Genomic DNA, 19433 nt, shown 5'->3' on the forward strand with positions numbered 1-19433 from the left:
GACAACACGTTCTACTTAATTAAATGGACTTTTTAATAAATGTTTTCTCCTACAACATCAGAGTGCAGCGCCACATTAAATACGCACTACAGTGACAATAGTTTAAAGCGATTTTGAAGCATTTTTGATTCAAAGCTTTCGTGACTGCAGGAAAATTTTGCTGTGGTTTTCACACCTGATGATGATTGCTTGTGTTGCAGTCGAAACGTCGCGAGAATTTTATTGTTTTATATTTTTATTATTTTATTGTTTCCCTTCTACGTGGTGACTTTACCGAAAGAACCAAGAATAATAATTTTATTGTTTTATATTTTTATTATTTTATTGTTTCCCTTCTACGTGGTGACTTTACCGAAAGAACCAAGAATATGATTTGAAGCATGTTTAATTTTTTTTTGGGGGGGGGGGGGGCAGAGCTTTGTGACGTCATTTATAGACGGCCCCTTAGCACAGCTGCTGTTATGTTGCCAGAAAGGGTGAAACACCGATCCTCAGTGCTATGATACTGGCAAGAAATGTCCCAGGATGGGTTAGTTATCTTTTTTCCGGGGCGAAATGTTTAACTCTTCGTGTCCAGCAATGTGCGCTGATGCCTTCTTCCACTCCGTCTCCTCCCCTCCGTCTCTCCGCCTCCGTCTCCTCCCCTCCGTCTCTCCGCCTCCGTCTCTCCGCCTCCGTCTCCTCCCCTCCGTCTCTTCTCCGTTTCTCCGCCTCCGTCTCTCCGCCTCCGTCTCCTCCCCTCCGTCTCTTCTCCTCCGTCTCCTCCCCTCCGTCTCTTCTCCTCCGTCTCTCCGCCTCCGTCTCTCCGCCTCCATCTCCTCCCCTCCGTCTCTTCTCCTCCGTCTCTCCGCCTCCGTCTCTCCGTCTCCTCCCCTCCGTCTCTTCTCCTCCGTCTCTCCGCCTCCGTCTCTCCGCCCCCGTCTCCTCCCCTCCGTCTCTTCTCCTCCGTCTCTCCGCCTCCGTCTCTCCGCCCCCGTCTCCTCCCCTCCGTCTCTTCTCCTCCGTCTCTCCGCCTCCGTCTCTTCTCCTCCGTCTCCCTCAATCATGATTTTAAGCTTTCGTGACTGCAGGAATCCATACTCTTTGGTTCTTTCGGTAAATTCACGTAGGTGTAAAATAAAAATAAATCACGACGTTTCGGGGCGCAACACAAGCGTCCGTCATCAGCTGGGAAGCTTGCTGCGTTGCGCCCGAAACGTCGTGATTTATTTTATTTTACACCTACGTGGAATTTAGCGAAAGAACCAAAGAGAATATCTCCACTCAGTCTCTCTCCACTCTCTCTACTCACTCTCTGCACACATTCACTCTAGTACACACTCTCTGTACGCACTCTCCACACTCTCTCCACTCACTCTCCACTCACTCTCCACTCACTCTCCCCACTCACTCTCTCCACTCTCTCTCCCACTCTCTCTCCCACTCTCTCCACTCTCTCTACTCACTCTCTGCACACATTCACTCTAGTACACACTCTCTGTACTCACTCTCCCACTCTCTCTCCATTCACTCTCCACTCACTCACTCTACTCAGTCTCTCTACTCACTCTCCACTCTCTCTCCATTCACTCTCCACTCACTCTACTCAGTCTCTCTACCCACTCTCCACTCTCTCCCCACTCACTCTCTGCACACACTCACTCTAGTACACACTCTCTCCACTCTCTCTCCACTCACCCTCCCCACTCACTCTTTCCACTCTCTCTCTACTCACTCTCTCCACTCTCTCTACTCACTCTCCACTCACTCTCTCCACTCTCTCCCACTCACCCTCCCCACTCACTCTTTCCCACTCTCTCTCCACTCACTCTCTCCACTCTCTCTACTCACTCTCCACTCACTCTCTCCACTCTCTCTCCACTCACTCTCTCCACTCTCTCTACTCACTCTCCACTCACTCTCTCCACTCACCCTCCCCACTCACTCTTTCCACTCTCTCTCTACTCACTCTCTCCACTCTCTCTACTCACTCTCCACTCACTCTCTCCACTCTCTCTCCACTCACCCTCCCCACTCACTCTTCCCACTCTCTCTCCACTCACTCTCTCCACTCTCTCTACTCACTCTCCACTCACTCTCTCCACTCTCTCTCCACTCACTCTCTCCACTCTCTCTACTCACTCTCCACTCACTCTCTCCACTCTCTCTCCACTCACTCTCTCCACTCACTCTCCCCACTCTCTCCCACTCTCCCCACTCACTCTCTCCACTCACTCTCCCCACTCTCTCTCCACTCTCTCTCTCCACTCTCCCCACTCACTCTCTCCACTCTCTCTCTCCACTCTCTCCACTCTCTCTCTTCCACTCCCCCACTCACTCTCTCCACTCTCTCTCTCCACTCTCTCTCCACTCTCTCTCCACTCTTCTCCACTCCCACCCCCACTCACTCTCTCCACTCTCTCTCTCCACTCTCTCTCCACTCTCTCTCTCCACTCTCTCTCTCCACTCTCTCTCCACTCTCTCTCTCTCTCCACTCACTCTCTCCACACTCTCTCTCCACTCACTCTCTCCACTCTCTCCACTCTCCACTCTCTCTCTCTCCTCCACTCTCTCTCCACTCTCTCTCCACTCTCTCCACCTCTCCCCACTCACTCTCTCCACTCTCTCTCTCTCCACTCTTCTCCACTCTCTCTCTCTCCACTCACTCTCTCCACACTCTCTCTCCACTCACTCTCTCTCCACTCTCCACTCACTCTCCCCACTCACTCTCTCCCCACTCACTCTCTCCACTCTCTCTTCACTCTCTCCACTCTCTCTCCCCACTCACTCTCCCCACTCACTCTCCCCACTCACTCTCTCCACTCTCTCTTCACTCTCTCCCACTCACTCTCCCCACTCACTCTCTCCACTCTCTCTCTCCAATCTCTCTCTCCACTCACTCTCTCCACTCTCTCTCTCTCCACTCTCTTCTCTCTCTCTCCACTCTCTCTCCACTCTCCCCACTCACACTCTCCACTCTCTCTTCACTCTCTCCACTCACTCTCCCCACTCACCCTCTCCACTCTCTCTCTCCACTCTCTCTCCACTCACTCTCTCCACTCTCTCTCTCCACTCACTCTCTCCACTCTCTCTTCACTCTCTCCACTCACTCTCTCCACTCTCTCTCTCCACTCACTCTCCCCACTCACTCTCTCCACTCTCTCTTCACTCTCTCCACTCACTCTCTCCACTCTCTCTCTCCACTCACTCTCTCCACTCTCTCTCCACTCACTCTCTCCACTCTCTCTCTCCACTCACTCTCCCCACTCACTCTCTCCACTCTCCCCACTCACCCTCTCCACTCTCTCTCTCCACTCTCTCTCCACTCACTCTCTCCACTCTCTCTCTCCACTCACTCTCCACTCTCTCTTCACTCTCTCCACTCACTCTCTCCACTCTCTCTCTCCACTCACTCTCCCCACTCACTCTCTCCACTCTCTCTTCACTCTCTCCACTCACTCTCTCCACTCTCTCTCCACTCACTCTCCCCACTCTCCTCTCCACTCACTCTCCCCACTCACTCTCTCCACTCTCCCCACTCACTCTCCCCACTCTCTCTCTCCACTCTCTCTCTCACTTACCAGCCCCCCCCCCTCTCTTTCGCTTCGCCGCATTTGCTAAACCCGGGCTCGCCCCCACTTAAGTGCCGAGGTCATAACTCTCTCGATTTGTATCGACCATCCCGCTTCCACACCCCACACTCTCCACCCCCACCGATATCTCCCGCGCGCGAGAGATGGACGAGCTGATTGGAACCCAGTCCCTCCTCCTGCGAGCGTGATTTTGAACCGGGCAATTTGTCCCAATCGGTTACGCAACACCGCCTGGTCAGAAACCATCACCACCACCACCAACACCACCAACAACAACACTAATCATCATACTACAGGGTGTTTTAAAAACATGGACCCGATTTGAAATCGCTGTATCTCTGCAACTACGAACCACCCACGAATGAAACTCTTACCACTTGAAAGGGCGGGGCATAGAGTTTCAGATGATCACAGCGAGATGCCTCTCCTGGCGCACAAACAGCCCCCTAGCCTCGGTCATTCGCAAGACAACGCCGCCTCAACGTTGGGTAGGTCGCACGGGACCCAAAGACTTGGCGCTACACTCTCGGCCCCCCAAGATCACCCCCCAGACATCACCACACCCTCTTGTGGGGGTTCGTCACAGAGCGGTTTTTTATTTTTTGTGCCACCGTTAGAGACTAATCTGGATGACCTCAAAAACAGAATCACGGCGGCGGTGACTTCAGCGGAAGAAGACACACTTTGAGAGGCGTTTGGGACGAATTCAACTATCGTCTCGATGTTGTCCGTACAGCGGGTGGAGGGCACGCGGAGCATTTATCAAATGGTTGGTAAAAGTTGATAACTCATTAAACCGTTTGCGACTTTTTGTGTAATTATAACATGTTTTACCAGCGTTAAATACACTGCTTTGATATTGGGTAGAGCCTGTGTTCTCCTGTAAGGTGCGCGGTAGTAGTGGTTGCAGTTGTGCTCCTGAAGAACGCCCCAGCTGATACATAATGCAGGGGTCAAGGAATAGGTCACGATAACAGCAGGGCGGAGCGAGGATTTTGACTTTGTGGGGGCTGACTTCAATGTTCTGAGATATCTCAGCGTGTTTACGTTTTCTAATGGGCGCCGCGAACGTATAAAACAACTTTTATTGGATTTGAACGGCGGAGTTTATTAATAGGTCGGAGCCGCCGACGTGGCTGGTAAGTTCGATAAGTTCGAAAGGCTGCCGCTCAAGCAGCCTGCAGGGCAGCACGAGGTGTCAGCCTGCAGGGCAGCACAAGGTGGCAGCCTGCAGGGCAGCACAAGGTGGCAGCACACAAGGTGGCAGCCTGCAGGGCAGCACGAGGTGACAGCCTGCAGGGCAGCACGAGGTGACAGCACACAAGGTGGCAGCCTGCAGGGCAGCACAAGGTGGCAGCCTGCAGGGCAGCACGAGGTGACAGCCTGCAGGGCAGCACGAGGTGTCAGCAGCCTGCAGGGCAGCACAAGGTGGCAGCCTGCAGGGCAGCACGAGGTGTCAGCCTGCAGGGCAGCACGAGGTGACAGCCCGCAGGGCAGCACGAGGTGACAGCCTGCAGGGCAGCACACAAGGTGGCAGCACACAAGGTGGCAGCCTGCAGGGCAGCACGAGGTGGCAGCACGAGGTGACAGCACACGAGGTGACAGCCCGCAGGGCAGCACGATGTGGCAGCCTGCAGGGCAGCACACAAGGTGGCAGCACACAACGTGGCAGCCTGCAGGGCAGCACACAAGGTGGCAGCCTGCAGCATTTTGCAGCAGCCGGATATCCGGTTATCCCGATTACCGACTCTCCCAAAACTTCAGGGGGGTGCTAAGCCCCCCCAGCCCCCCCCCCCCCGTGTCTCCGCCCCTGATAACAAGGCGAGATGCGTAACGCGGGAGAAGGGGGGGGGGGGTGGTTTCTGACGAAAAAGACCGAGGCGCGTGGTGGGTATCGTCTAGAAGGATCCAGCAGCATCCCCTAACGCCTCGTGGCGATGATGATGATGGTGGTGGTGACGTCGACGACGATGATGCAGCCGCTACAACCACCGCTTATTCCCAACTCTGCACTCACTCCGTTGGGTGGGGGGTGGGGGTGTGGGGGGAACATCACCATATGAGAAGAGTGAAGGGTGGGCGGACAATTGGCCACCTGTTATTGACATTGTCTGGGAGTGGCCAATACAACGCCTTTTTTTCTCTCTCATGCTTTGGCATTGACAAAAGGCTCCCATTTTTGTAGCTGCTCACCCCGAGCTATAAGGAGCCGTCCATAAATGACGTCACGCACCTAGGGAGGTGTGGGGGTGGGGTCAGACATTTGTGACGATGGGGGGAAGGGGGGGTTGAGAAATGTGACGTCACATGCGCAACTTTATAAATAAATACAGACGACACGTTCTACTTAATTTAATAGACTTTTTTTAAATAAATGTTGTCTCCTACATCAGAGTTGCAGCGCCACGTTAAACACGCACTACAATGACAACAATAGTTTAAAGCGATTTGAGGCATGTTTTATATTTTTTATTTGGGGGGGGGAGGGGGGGGCAGAGCTTTGTGACGTCATATTTGAGGGGGGGGTCTGACGATGGGAGGGGGGGTGGGGGTCAAAAATCGTCCAAAATCGCGTGACGTCATTTATGGACGCCCCTTAAGTGCTCTGATTCTTGTGGCATTGTGCTTGTGCTGTTCGCATTTTGGCGCTGTTCTGTGGCCTAACACCGGCGGTGAGACCACCAAGGAGGCTGCTGCCATCTCCGGTGTAGGCCAATCAGCTCCAGAGGCAATGCATCACTGCAGGAATTAATTCTCTTTGATCCTGTCGGTGAAGTCACGTGGGTTCACATCCTTGGTCCTATTCATATTCTTAAACACAAGATCCAGGTCCGTTTCAACACATTACATAAAATCCGTGATCTGGTTCCGTCTGTAAAAGATGTGATTCCGGACATACAATACCCTGGTGTCTACAAACTAAGTTGCCTCTGTGGTAGTAGTTACATTGGAGAAACCAAACGCCATGTCTCGGACCGCATTCGTGAACACAAAGCAGACCTTAAACACGGTAGGACCAACACCTCGGCCGTGGCAGATCACTGTTATAATTCAGTAGGCTCACATGCCATTGACTTTTCCAAGACAGAGGTTCTTTGTAAGCCATCTGGCTTCCATGAGAGATTCGTTCATGAGGCTATCCACATATACAAGCACAGAGACAATTTCAACCGAGAAGATGGATTCTATCTTAGCAATCATTGGAAAGATTTGATAAACCATTTCAGGTCTTAATTGATTGTTCACGCTTACAGTGGCTTTCAGACAGCATACATTATAAAAAAATTCGTCTCCCCCCTCCTCTTTTCAGAATATAGATGGACTAGTCCTAAATAAACTGCCAAATCGTTGCGCGTGGCGCTAACGTTTTTTATAAATAAATAAATGCGCCGTTTAAAAATACATTTATGCAAACCAACACACCTGAAGACGACCGTTTGAGTTATGGTCGAAACGTCGTGAGAATTTTTTATTGTTTTATATATATTTTATTATTTTGTTGTTTCCCTTCAACGTGACTTTACCGAAAAAACTAAGAATATGAATTACTGCAGTCACCTTTAAATCAAAATCCTTGGTCCTGTCGGTAAAGTCACGTGGGTTCACATCCTTGGTCCTGTCGGTAAAGTCACGTGGGTTCACATCCTTGGTCCTGTCGGTAAAGTCACGTGGGTTCACATCCTTGGTCCTGTCGGTAAGGTCACGTGGGTTCACATCCTTGGTCCTGTCGGTAAAGTCACGTGGGTTCACATCCTTGGCCCTGTCGGTAAAGTCACGTGGAAGGGAAGTAATACAACAATGAAATTCTCACGACGTTTCGATTGCAACACAAGCAATCATCATCCTGAGGTGTGAAAACCCACAGCAAAGAGATTTTCTCGCTGTTTTATATTTGTATTATTTTATTATCCGCCTTCCACGTGGTGGTGACTTTACCGAAAGAACCAAGAATATGAATCCCTGCAGTCACGAAAGCTTTGAATCGAAATTCACGTTAGGTTATTTCGGTAACATAGATCATCAATAAAATAATTTTATTTTATTTTATACCTACGTGACTTTACCGAATAGAACCAAATGGCATAACGCGTCATCTATTGCATTAACGGAGCGTGTGTAAAAAAATTAAAACAACAAAAATCACGACGTTTCGGCCACAACACAAGCGGCCTTCATCAGGTGAAGGGACCAACCTGTCCAGCGGATACTCCAGCGCTGTCCTTGAGACAGCCTGGTCCCTTCACCTGATGAAGGCCGCTTGTGTTGTGGCCGAAACGTCGTGATTTTTGTTGTTTTATTTTTTTTTTACCTACGTGACTTTACCGAATAGAACCAAGTGGCATAACGCATCATCTATTGAGCGTGTGCGTGTTTGCGTGCTTTGCCAAATGTACCGTGCGTGGTTCATGCTCACTCGATGCAGACCTTGCGATCGGTGTGTTGGCTATTTGATGTTTGAACATCTTGACACCTCCTTAATAGAGGCGGGGGGGGGGATTAGATCACGTACATATAAATGTACGCGATCTTGCCCCAACAGCAGACTGTTGGGGCAAGTGCTGTTAGCGAGCAGCACCTACAAAGACAAAGATCCCCCGTGTAGCCTTAGCAGAATGTTGGGGCAAGTGCTGTTAGCGAGTAGCACCTACAAAAACAAAGATCTCCCGTGTAGCCTCAGCAGACTGTTGGGGCAAGTGCTGTTAGCGAGTAGCACCTACAAAGACAAAGATCCCCCGTGTAGCCTCAGCAGAATGTTGGGGCAAGTGCTGTTAGCGAGTAGCACCTACAAAAACAAAGATCTCCCGTGTAGCCTCAGCAGACTGTTGGGGCAAGTGCTGTTAGCGAGTAGCACCTACAAAGACAAAGATCCCCCGTGCAGCCTTTGCAGACTGTTGGGGCAAGTGCTGTTAGCGAGCAGCACCTACAAAGACAAAGATCCCCCGTGTAGCCTCAGCAGACTGTTGGGGCAAGTGCTGTTAGCGAGCAGCACCTACAAAGACAAAGATCCCCCGTGTAGCCTCAGCAGACTGTTGGGGCAAGTGCTGTTAGCGAGCAGCACCTACAAAGACAAAGATCCCCCGTGTAGCCTTAGTAGACTGTTGGGGCAAGTGCTGTTAGCGAGCAGCACCTACAAAGACAAAGACCCCCGTGTAGCCTCAGCAGACTGTTGGGGCAAGTGCTGTTAGCGAGTAGCACCTACAAAGACAAAGATCCCCCGTGTAGCCTCAGCAGACTGTTGGGGCAAGTGCTGTTAGCGAGCAGCACCTACAAAGACAAAGATCCCCCGTGTAGCCTGTAACAGACTGTAGGGGCAAGTGCTGTTAGCGAGTAGCACCTACAAAGACAAAGATCCCCCGTGTAGCCTTTGCAGACTGTTGGGGCAAGTGCTGTTAGCGAGCAGCACCTACAAAGACAAAGATCCCCCGTGTAGCCTTAGAATGTTGGGGCAAGTGCTGTTAGCGAGCAGCACCTACAAAGACAAAGGTCCCCCGTGTAGCCTTAGCAGAATGTTGGGGCAAGTGCTGTTAGCGAGCAGCACCTACAAAGACAAAGATCCCCCGTGTAGCCTGTAGCAGGCTGTTGGGGCAAGTGCTGTTAGCGAGTAGCACCTACAAAGACAAAGATCCCACGTGTAGCCTCAGCAGACTGTTGGGGCAAGTGCTGTTAGCGAGCAGCACCTACAAAGACAAAGATCCCCCGTGTAGCCTGTAACAGACTGTTGGGGCAAGTGCTGTTAGCGAGTAGCACCTACAAAGACAAAGATCCCCCGTGTAGCCTTAGCAGACTGTTGGGGCAAGTGCTGTTAGCGAGTAGCACCTACAAAGACAAAGATCCCCCGTGTAGCCTTTGCAGACTGTTGGGGCAAGTGCTGTTAGCGAGTAGCACCTACAAAGACAAAGATCCCCCGTGTAGCCTCAGCAGACTGTTGGGGCAAGTGCTGTTAGCGAGCAGCACCTACAAAGACAAAGATCCCCCGTGTAGCCTTAGCAGACTGTTGGGGCAAGTGCTGTTAGCGAGTAGCACCTACAAAGACAAAGATCCCCCGTGTAGCCTTAGAATGTTGGGGCAAGTGCTGTTAGCGAGCAGCACCTACAAAGACAAAGATCCCCCGTGTAGCCTTAGCAGACTGTAGGGGCAAGTGCTGTTAGCGAGTAGCACCTACAAAGACAAAGATCCCCCGTGTAGCCTTAGAATGTTGGGGCAAGTGCTGTTAGCGAGCAGCACCTACAAAGACAAAGGTCCCCCGTGTAGCCTTAGCAGAATGTTGGGGCAAGTGCTGTTAGCGAGCAGCACCTACAAAGACAAAGATCCCCCGTGTAGCCTTAGTAGACTGTTGGGGCAAGTGCTGTTAGCGAGCAGCACCTACAAAGACAAAGATCCCCCGTGTAGCCTGTAGCAGGCTGTTGGGGCAAGTGCTGTTAGCGAGTAGCACCTACAAAGACAAAGATCCCCCGTGCAGTCTTAGCAGAATGTTGGGGCAAGTGCTGTTAGCGAGCAGCACCTACAAAGACAAAGATCCCACGTGTAGCCTCAGCAGACTGTTGGGGCAAGTGCTGTTAGCGAGTAGCACCTACAAAGACAAAGATCCCCCGTGTAGCCTGTAACAGACTGTAGGGGCAAGTGCTGTTAGCGAGTAGCACCTACAAAGACAAAGATCCCCCGTGTAGCCTTTGCAGACTGTTAGGGCAAGTGCTGTTAGCGAGCAGCACCTACAAAGACAAAGATCCCCCGTGTAGCCTTAGAATGTTGGGGCAAGTGCTGTTAGCGAGCAGCACCTACAAAGACAGAGATCCCCCGTGTAGCCTTAGCAGAATGTTGCGGCAAGTGCTGTTAGCGAGCAGCACCTACAAAGACAAAGATCCCCCGTGTAGCCTTAGCAGAATGTTGGGGCAAGTGCTGTTAGCGAGCAGCACATACAAAGACAAAGATCCCCCGTGTAGCCTTAGTAGACTGTTGGGGCAAGTGCTGTTAGCGAGCAGCACCTACAAAGACAAAGATCCCCCGTGTAGCCTGTAACAGACTGTAGGGGCAAGTGCTGTTAGCGAGCAGCACCTACAAAGACAAAGATCACCCGTGTAGCCTTTGCTGACTGTTGGGGCAAGTGCTGTTAGCGAGCAGCACCTACAAAGACAAAGATCCCCCGTGTAGCCTGTAACAGACTGTAGGGGCAAGTGCTGTTAGCGAGTAGCACCTACAAAGACAAAGATCCCCCGTGTAGCCTTTGCAGACTGTTGGGGCAAGTGCTGTTAGCGAGCAGCACCTACAAACACAAAGATCCCCCGTGTAGCCTGTAACAGACTGTAGGGGCAAGTGCTGTTAGCGAGTAGCACCTACAAAGACAAAGATACCCCGTGTAGCCTGTAACAGACTGTAGGGGCAAGTGCTGTTAGCGAGCAGCACCTACAAAGACAAAGATCCCCCGTGTAGCCTTAGCAGACTGTTGGGGCAAGTGCTGTTAGCGAGCAGCACCTACAAAGACAAAGATCCCCCGTGTAGCCTGTAACAGACTGTAGGGGCAAGTGCTGTTAGCGAGCAGCACCTACAAAGACAAAGATCCCCCGTGTAGCCTTAGCAGAATGTTGGGGCAAGTGCTGTTAGCGAGCAGCACCTACAAAGACAAAGATCCCCCGTGTAGCCTCAGCAGACTGTTGGGTAGCTGAGTCGACCTAGGGGAGGTTCAGACAATCGTCACCGGCGTTGGCTGTGAGCGGGAATCGAACTCGGCTCGCCGGGTTCGCAGCGCAGCGTAGCGCTCACCACTACGCCCCCCACCCTCCACACAACAAAGATCCCCCATATAGCCTTAACAGACTGTAGGGGCAAGTGCTGTTAGCGAGCACCTATGAAGGCCGGAACGGTACACGAGGGGGTCGGTGGCCAGCACCACGCCCGACCGCCTTTGTCTCCCTAGTAGTAATGTTTACACACCGCACCAGGTACTCATTTGAGGCTGAGTCGACCTAAGGGAGGCCCGGGACCGGTTCAGATAATCGTCACTGGTGTTGGCCGTGAGCGGGAATCGAACCTGGGTCGCCAGGTTCATAGCGCAGCGCGCTAACCGCTACACCACCGCTCCCCCACACGTACACACACACACCGACACGCACATCATGCGAGCGTGGTGAAGTATGGTCAAAGTAATCGCCCAAATCATGCAAAGCCTTGGGCACTTCATGGGGAGGAGTGCGTTGGGGGGGGGGGGGCTATACCGAAATTAGCCCCCCACCACCACCACCACCTTCCCTGGTCCTGATTTAGCCACCACGGCGGCGTTAATTCATCAGCGAAGTTCCCGTGACACTTTTCAATTTGCAATAAAGCGGCAGCCGCCTTTCCCCCCCCCCCGCGCCTCCCCCCCGTGATTTGATGGCTTCCCCGGCCTCTGCAACTGTTAATCACGATCAGGGTCCTTGTCGAGACATCCACACACACACAGAGAGAGAGGAGGGGAGGGGGAGAGTGGAAGGAGTGAGGAGAGATGGAGATGGAGAGAGAAAAGAGAGTGAAGGGGTAAAAAGAAGGCGCAGAGCTTGAAATCTTTCATTTAAACAGGGCGGGGTCGGGGCACATAAAACAAAGCATTGGAAAAAAACTAAAAACTAGATGATGAACGAAGTAAACACCGAGCATCTTCAATTTTGATTTTCGGTAAAGTCACGTAGAAGGGAAACAATAAAATAATATATAAAACAATACAATTCTCACGACGTTTCGACTGCAACACAAGCAATCATCATCAGGTGTGAAAACCACAGTCAGAAAATGTGAAAATTTTGAAACATTTTCTTGCTGTGGTTTTCACACCCTGATGATGATTGCTTGCGTTGCAGTCGAAACGTCGTGAGAATTTTATTGTTTTTTATTATTTTATTGTTTCCCTTCTACGTGGTGACTTTACCGAAAGAACCAACAATACCGAGCATCTTCTTGTTTCCTCTGATCGTAAACAAAGAAAAAAGAGAGAGAGAAAGTGAGATGTAAGAAGATGAAATGATACAACAACAACACACACAAGTAACCCAACTCTGGCAGCAGGGCATCACAACCATCGCTGACGAACTTCGTTGAATTCGGCAAAGACTTTGCTGTGTTTTTTCCTGGATTTTTCTGTTGCGTGTAGTCACTTTAAGATGTTTTCTTGTTCATGTTTTTGTTTTGTTGCGGTTGCACCTGAGTCAAGAGCCGAATGGTTCACAGGGTTTTACCTAATAAACGAAACTGAAAACTGAAAACTCATCCAGCCACCACTCACTCACTCATCCAGCCATCCACCACTAACTTATCCAGTCACTCACCACTCACTCATCCAGTTACCCACCACTCACTCATCCAGCCACCACTCACTCATCCAGCCACCCACCACTCACTCATCCAGCCACCACTCACCCACAGGGTTATCTATATATGAAGAAGGGGAAATTTGTGAATGTGTGTCCGTTCGAAATGTTTAGCATACTTCCCAACATGCAACAAACTTTTAATTTGGCATGTGGGTAGCTTCCAGACTGTACACAATGTAAAAAGTCTAAAAATATACTTTTGTATTTTGGTGGGGGGGGGGGGGCAATAATGTATATATTTTGCACGGCAAGTGAGCGGTGACGTCACATCCGTGATGTCACCCGCATGCGGCAGCGTCACGCAGTGTGCCTGCTGACGTCACGCATCCCGACCCCCCCACCCCAACCCTCGGCGTATGCCGTGCATTAATCCATGACAAGAATCCAAGCCTCGGGCGAAGCCGGGTAGTAAAGCTAGTTAGTAATAAATGAAACTGAAACTGAAACCACATTGGGAGCGCTCGCATCTCAACGATCCCGCGGAAGCGGAAGCAATCGGTGAATGTGGACACGCGCGCAAAACGTCTCCTTCCCGTGGGATGTTGGGCCCCACACGCTCCTCTTTTCTCTCCGCCTGAAGAAGGCCGCTCGTGTTGCGATCGAAACGTCGTCGGCTTTTTTGCTTTTGACTTTTGTTTTCCATCGACGCGACTTTACCGAATCAACCAAGAATGCCGTTACGAGCCATTGGCCCTCGCCCAACGTGTCACTGAGTCTATGCAATCGTCTGCAGGCACGAGGCTTGCCGACCTCGTAAGGGAGCTGTAAAACCACCATGGTCACGCGAACTCGGGCGGTCATCATCGCAGCAGCGGCTACGGCCTTTCGCTAAGCCATCAAACAACGACGGAGACGGAGGTCAACACGTCGCACGCGTTGACGTGCTAAATACACTACACTATACACTACACTATACACTACACACTACACTATACACTACACTACACACTACACTATACACTACACTATGCACTACACACTACACTACACTACACCATACACTACACACTACACTATACACTACACTATACACTACACAACACACTACACTACTATACACTACACTATACACTACACTATACACTACACTACACACTACACCATACACTACACTATACACTACTACACTATACACTACTACACTATACACTACACTATACACTACACGACACATTACACTATACACGACACTAAACACTACACTATACACTACACTACACACTACACTATACTACACTATACACTACACTACACTATACACTACACACTACACTACTATACACTACACTACTATACACTACACTACACACTACACTACTATACACTACACTACTATACACTACACACTACACTACACACTACACTACTATACACTTCACTATACACTACACTACACACTACACTACTATACACTACACTATACGCTACACACTACACTATACACTACACTATAAACTACACTACTACACTACACACTATACACTGCACTACCATACACTACACACTACACTACATACTACACTACACACTACACTACTATACACTACACTATACACTATACACTACACTATACACTACACACTACACTATACACTACACTACACTACTATACACTACACTAAACACTACACTATACACTACACACTACACTACGCACTACACTATACACTACACTATATACTACACTACACTACACACTACACTACTATACACTACACTACTATACACTACACACTACACTACACACTACACTACTATACACTACACTATACACTACACTACACACTACACTACTATACACTACACTATACACTACACACTACACTATACACTACACTATACACTACACTACTACACTACACACTATACTATACACAACACTATTATACACTACACACTACACTACACACTACACTACTATACACTACACACTACACTACAATTCACTACACTACACACTACACTACACACTACACTACTATACACTAAACTATACACTACACTATACACTACACTACTATACAATACACTATACACTACACACTACACTATACACTACACTATACACTACAATGTACACTACACTATACACTACACTATACACTACACTATACACTACACTATACACTGCACTGCACACTGCACTACACACTACACTATACACTACACACTACACTATACAGTACACTACGCACTACACTATACACTACACACTACACTATAAACTACACTATGCACTACACTATACACTACACACTACACTATATACTACACTACACACTACACTGCACACTACACTATACTATACACTACACTACACACTACACTATGCACTGCACTATACACTACACTACACACTACACTATGCACTGCACTATACACTACTATACCCTACAATATGCACTACACTATACACTACAATCTATCTTTATTTGAAGCTTTCGTGGCTGCAGGAATCCATACTCTTTGGTTCTTTCGGTAAAGTCACGTAGGTATAAAATAAAATGAATTAAATCACGACGTTTCGATCGCAACACAAGGGACTGTCATCAGGTGGGACAGACACAGCAGAAGAGCTGCTGACATAGGATAAAGAGCTGCTCCCGCAACAATAGTTCATATCGGATTTTGGTGTGGTCAAACCAAGGGTAAGTGGGCTGAGCTAGAGAAGGAATTTGTACATCAATGTAAATGTGAGAGATTAGCGTGGCGTCCTCTGGTCTCACCACCGTTTTGAGACGAGGCTCAAAAGAAAGCTGTCTCTGGTGTGAACCAATCAGTTTTAAGGACAATGCATCATCATCTACTATCAGAGTGTGTTTTTTTTTGTATGCATTCTAACCACAAGTATTGTGGTTAATGCAGACACGATTCCTTGTAAACACATTCTCCTGCGGAGGGAGCTGGTAGGAACGTTGGGTTGCTCGGTCAATGGCCAGGGTCAACGGCACCACCACGTGGTGTATTCCGAAAATATGCCCGACTGTGTGGGCGGGCACAAGCCGGCGTGAGTAGGTTAAACGTTGAGTTTTATAAGGGGGGCACCACGGGGTGACCAGCCCCTCCCCCCACCCAGTCCCACCCCTCACCCAGCCCCCACCCACCCTCCCCTCCCCACCCAGCCCCACCCCTCCCACCCCCCACCCAGCCCCTCCCTCCCCACCCAGCCCCTCCCCACCCTCCCCACCCTCCCCTCTCCACCCAGCCCCACCCCTCCCACCCCCCACCCAGCCCCTCCCTCCCCACCCAGCCCCTCCCCACCCTCCCCTCTCCACCCAGCCCCACCCCTCCCACCCCCCACCCAGCCCCTCCCCACCCACACCCTCCCCACCCTCCCCTCTCCACCCAGCCCCACCCCTCCCACCCCCCACCCAGCCCCACCCCACCCATCCCCTCCCCACCCTCCCCTCTCCACCCAGCCCCAACCCCTCCCATTTTTGGATGCACGACGGACGGACGGACACAATAATCCCCTGTGGGCTGGTGGTGTAACCAGGAGGTTCCTACCAGTAAAAGGTTTCAGTTTGGTGCTTTAACATCTTAACGCAGCTGTTTTGTTGCCAGAAAAAAAGGTTGAAAACCTATTCTGAAAGAAATGAGTTTGCCAATCTAGATGATGATTTTTAAAAGTGCACGGCTCCCAGCGGCTTACTACCATCTCAAAGGAGAGGCGTTCCAGACGGCCGCAGAAGGAACGTTTCCCTCACCAACCGAGCCAAGCAAATTGATATTAAAACTTCTGGAGTTTATGACATTGTCGGACGGGTTTAATGCGGCTGGAGGTTTTATTGCGATGCGCCATGCTGACGAAGACCCCTCCTCGACTCCCCCCCCACCACCCTTCCTACCAAATGACCCCGCCACGTTTAATTGCAAGTTGCCCGACTGTGTGCTAGACGCACACGCGGACCAGGGCGCGGGATGGAGGATGGATTTGTTTCATCGCTTCATTTTGGTGATTTCGAAAACGTTTTGGTTTAGCAATATTTGTTTGTTGTGGTACAGAGTTAGCCTGCTAACTTTAATATAAATTGTCTTATGGTTTTTATTTCAAGCTTTCGTGACCGCAGTGATTCATATTCTTGGTTCTTTCGGTAAAGTCACGTTGAAGGGAAACAATAAAATAATAAAATATATCTATAAAACAATAAAATTCTCACGACGTTTCGACTGCAACACAAGCAGTCATCATCAGGTGTGAAAACCAACGGCAAGAAAATGTTCTAGAGAACATTTGGTGTTTTAGAGAACTTGTTCTTACCGTTGGTTTTCACACCTGATGATGACTGCTTGTGTTGCAGTCAAAACGTCGTGAGAATTTTATTGTTTTATAGATATATTTTATTATTTTATTGTTTCCCTTCAACGTGACTTTACCGAAAGAACCAAGAATATGTCTTATGGTTGTTATTGTTTGACTTGCATCCCACTGGGATTCTTGCACAAAGCGTTGAAATGCGGTGCTTTTTCTGGAAGGCTTTGCTGTTTTTTCCTGGATTTGTCCGTTGCGCGTAGTCACTTTAAGATGTCCCTTGTCCATGTTTTTGTTTGTTGCGGTTGCGCCCGATTCAAGAGCCGAATGGCTCACAGGGCTATACCTAATGCATGAACTGAACTGATTTCAGGGGGTATTGTTACTTCCACCCCCCCCCCCCCCGATTCCAATCTCCGAAACCACACGGAGAGAGAGAGGAGAGAGAGGAGAGAGAGAGATGTCACTTGGATGATTTGGGAGCGGCGCTGAAATCCGCCGGAGCGGAGCGCGGAGCGTCGCTCGGAGCAGCTCGCGACCTCCTGGCTCAGCGTGGCACCGCTATGGAACGAGAGGTCAATGGACAATTTTTGGTGCCCGGAGGGAGAAACCCCATGGCAGGGGCAGTTCGGCTGCCGCTACGAGGTTAACAGCGAACCCCTTCGGGATCCACGTGCAGCCCTAGTCCGGCTCTGTGAGTCATTATTGAGCCCTATGGGAGGCTTAGTCTGGATTCATGAGCCCCTGTTGAGCGCTATGGGAGGCTTATTCCGGCTCTGTGAGTCACTATTGAAGCTTATGGGAGCCTCAGTCTAGCTCGGTGAGTCACTATTGAGCCCTATGGGAGTCTCAGTCTGGCTTTATGAGCCACCTATTGAAACCTATGGGAGCCTTAGTCTGGCTCTATGAGCCACTATTGAACCCTGTGGAAGCTTCAGTCTGGCTCTATGAGTCAATATTGAGGCCTATGAGAGCCTCAGTCTGACTTTATGAGTCACTTTTCAGGCCTTTGAGAGCCTCAGTGTGGCTCTGTGAGCCACGATTGAACCCTTTGGGAGCCTTAGTCTGGCTCTATGAGCCCCCTATTGAACCCTATGGGAGCCTTAGTCTGGCTCTATGAGCCCCCTATTGAACCCTATTGGAGCCTTAGTCTGGCTCTATGAGCCCCCTATTGAACCCTATGGGAGCCTTAGTCTGGCTCTATGAGTCCCCTATTGCACCCTATGGGAGCCTTAGTCTGGCTCTATAAGCCCCCTATTGAACCCTATGGGAGCCTTAGTCTGGCTCTATGAGCCCCCTATTGAACCCTATGGGAGCCTTAGTCTGGCTCTATGAGCCCCCTATTGAACCCTATGGGAGCCTTAGTCTGGCTCTATGAGCCCCCTACTGAACCCTATGGGAGCCTTAGTCTGGCTCTATGAGCCCCCTATTGAACCCTATGGGAGCCTTAGTCTGGCTCTATGAGCCCCCTACTGAACCCTATGGGAGCCTTAGTCTGGCTCTATGAGCCCCCTATTGAACCCTATGGGAGCCTTAGTCTGGCTCTATGAGCCCCCTATTGAACCCTATGGGAGCTTCAGTCTGGCTGTATGAGCCCCCTACTGAACCCTATGGGAGCTTCAGTCTGGCTCTATGAGCCCCCCTATTGAACCCTATGTGAGCCTCAGTCTGGCTCCATGAGTCCCCTATTGAACCCTAAGGGAGCCTTAGTCTGGCTGTATGAGTCCCCTATTGAACCCTAAGGGAGCCTTAGTCTGGCTCTATAAGCCCCCTATTGAACCCTATGGGAGCCTTAGTCTGGCTGTATGAGTCCCCTATTGAACCCTATTGGAGCCTTACTCTGGCTCTATGAGCCCCCTATTGAACCCTATGGGAGCCTTAGTCTGGCTCTATGAGCCCCCTATTGAACCCTAAGGGAGCCTTAGTCTGGCTCTATGAGCCCCCTATTGAACCCTAAGGGAGCCTTAGTCTGGCTTTATGAGCCCTCTATTGAACCCTAAGGGAGCCTTAGTCTGGCTCTATGAGCCCCCTATTGAACCCTATTGTAGCCTTAGTCTGCCTCTATGAGCCCGTATTGAACCCTATGAGAGCCTTAGTCTGGCTCTATGAGCCCCCTATTGAACCCTATGGGAGCCTTCGTCTTCCTCTATGAGCCCCCCTATTGAACCCTATTGGAGCCTTAGTCTGGCTCTATGAGCCCCCTATTGAACCCTATGGGAGCCTTAGTCTGCCTCTATGAGCCCCCTATTGAACCCTATGGGAGCATTA

This window comes from Petromyzon marinus, chromosome 66 (assembly GCF_048934315.1).
Source record: "Petromyzon marinus isolate PM22_M1 ecotype Great Lakes invasive population chromosome 66, UKy_Petmar_22M1.pri1.0, whole genome shotgun sequence".
Taxonomy (NCBI): domain Eukaryota; kingdom Metazoa; phylum Chordata; class Hyperoartia; order Petromyzontiformes; family Petromyzontidae; genus Petromyzon; species Petromyzon marinus.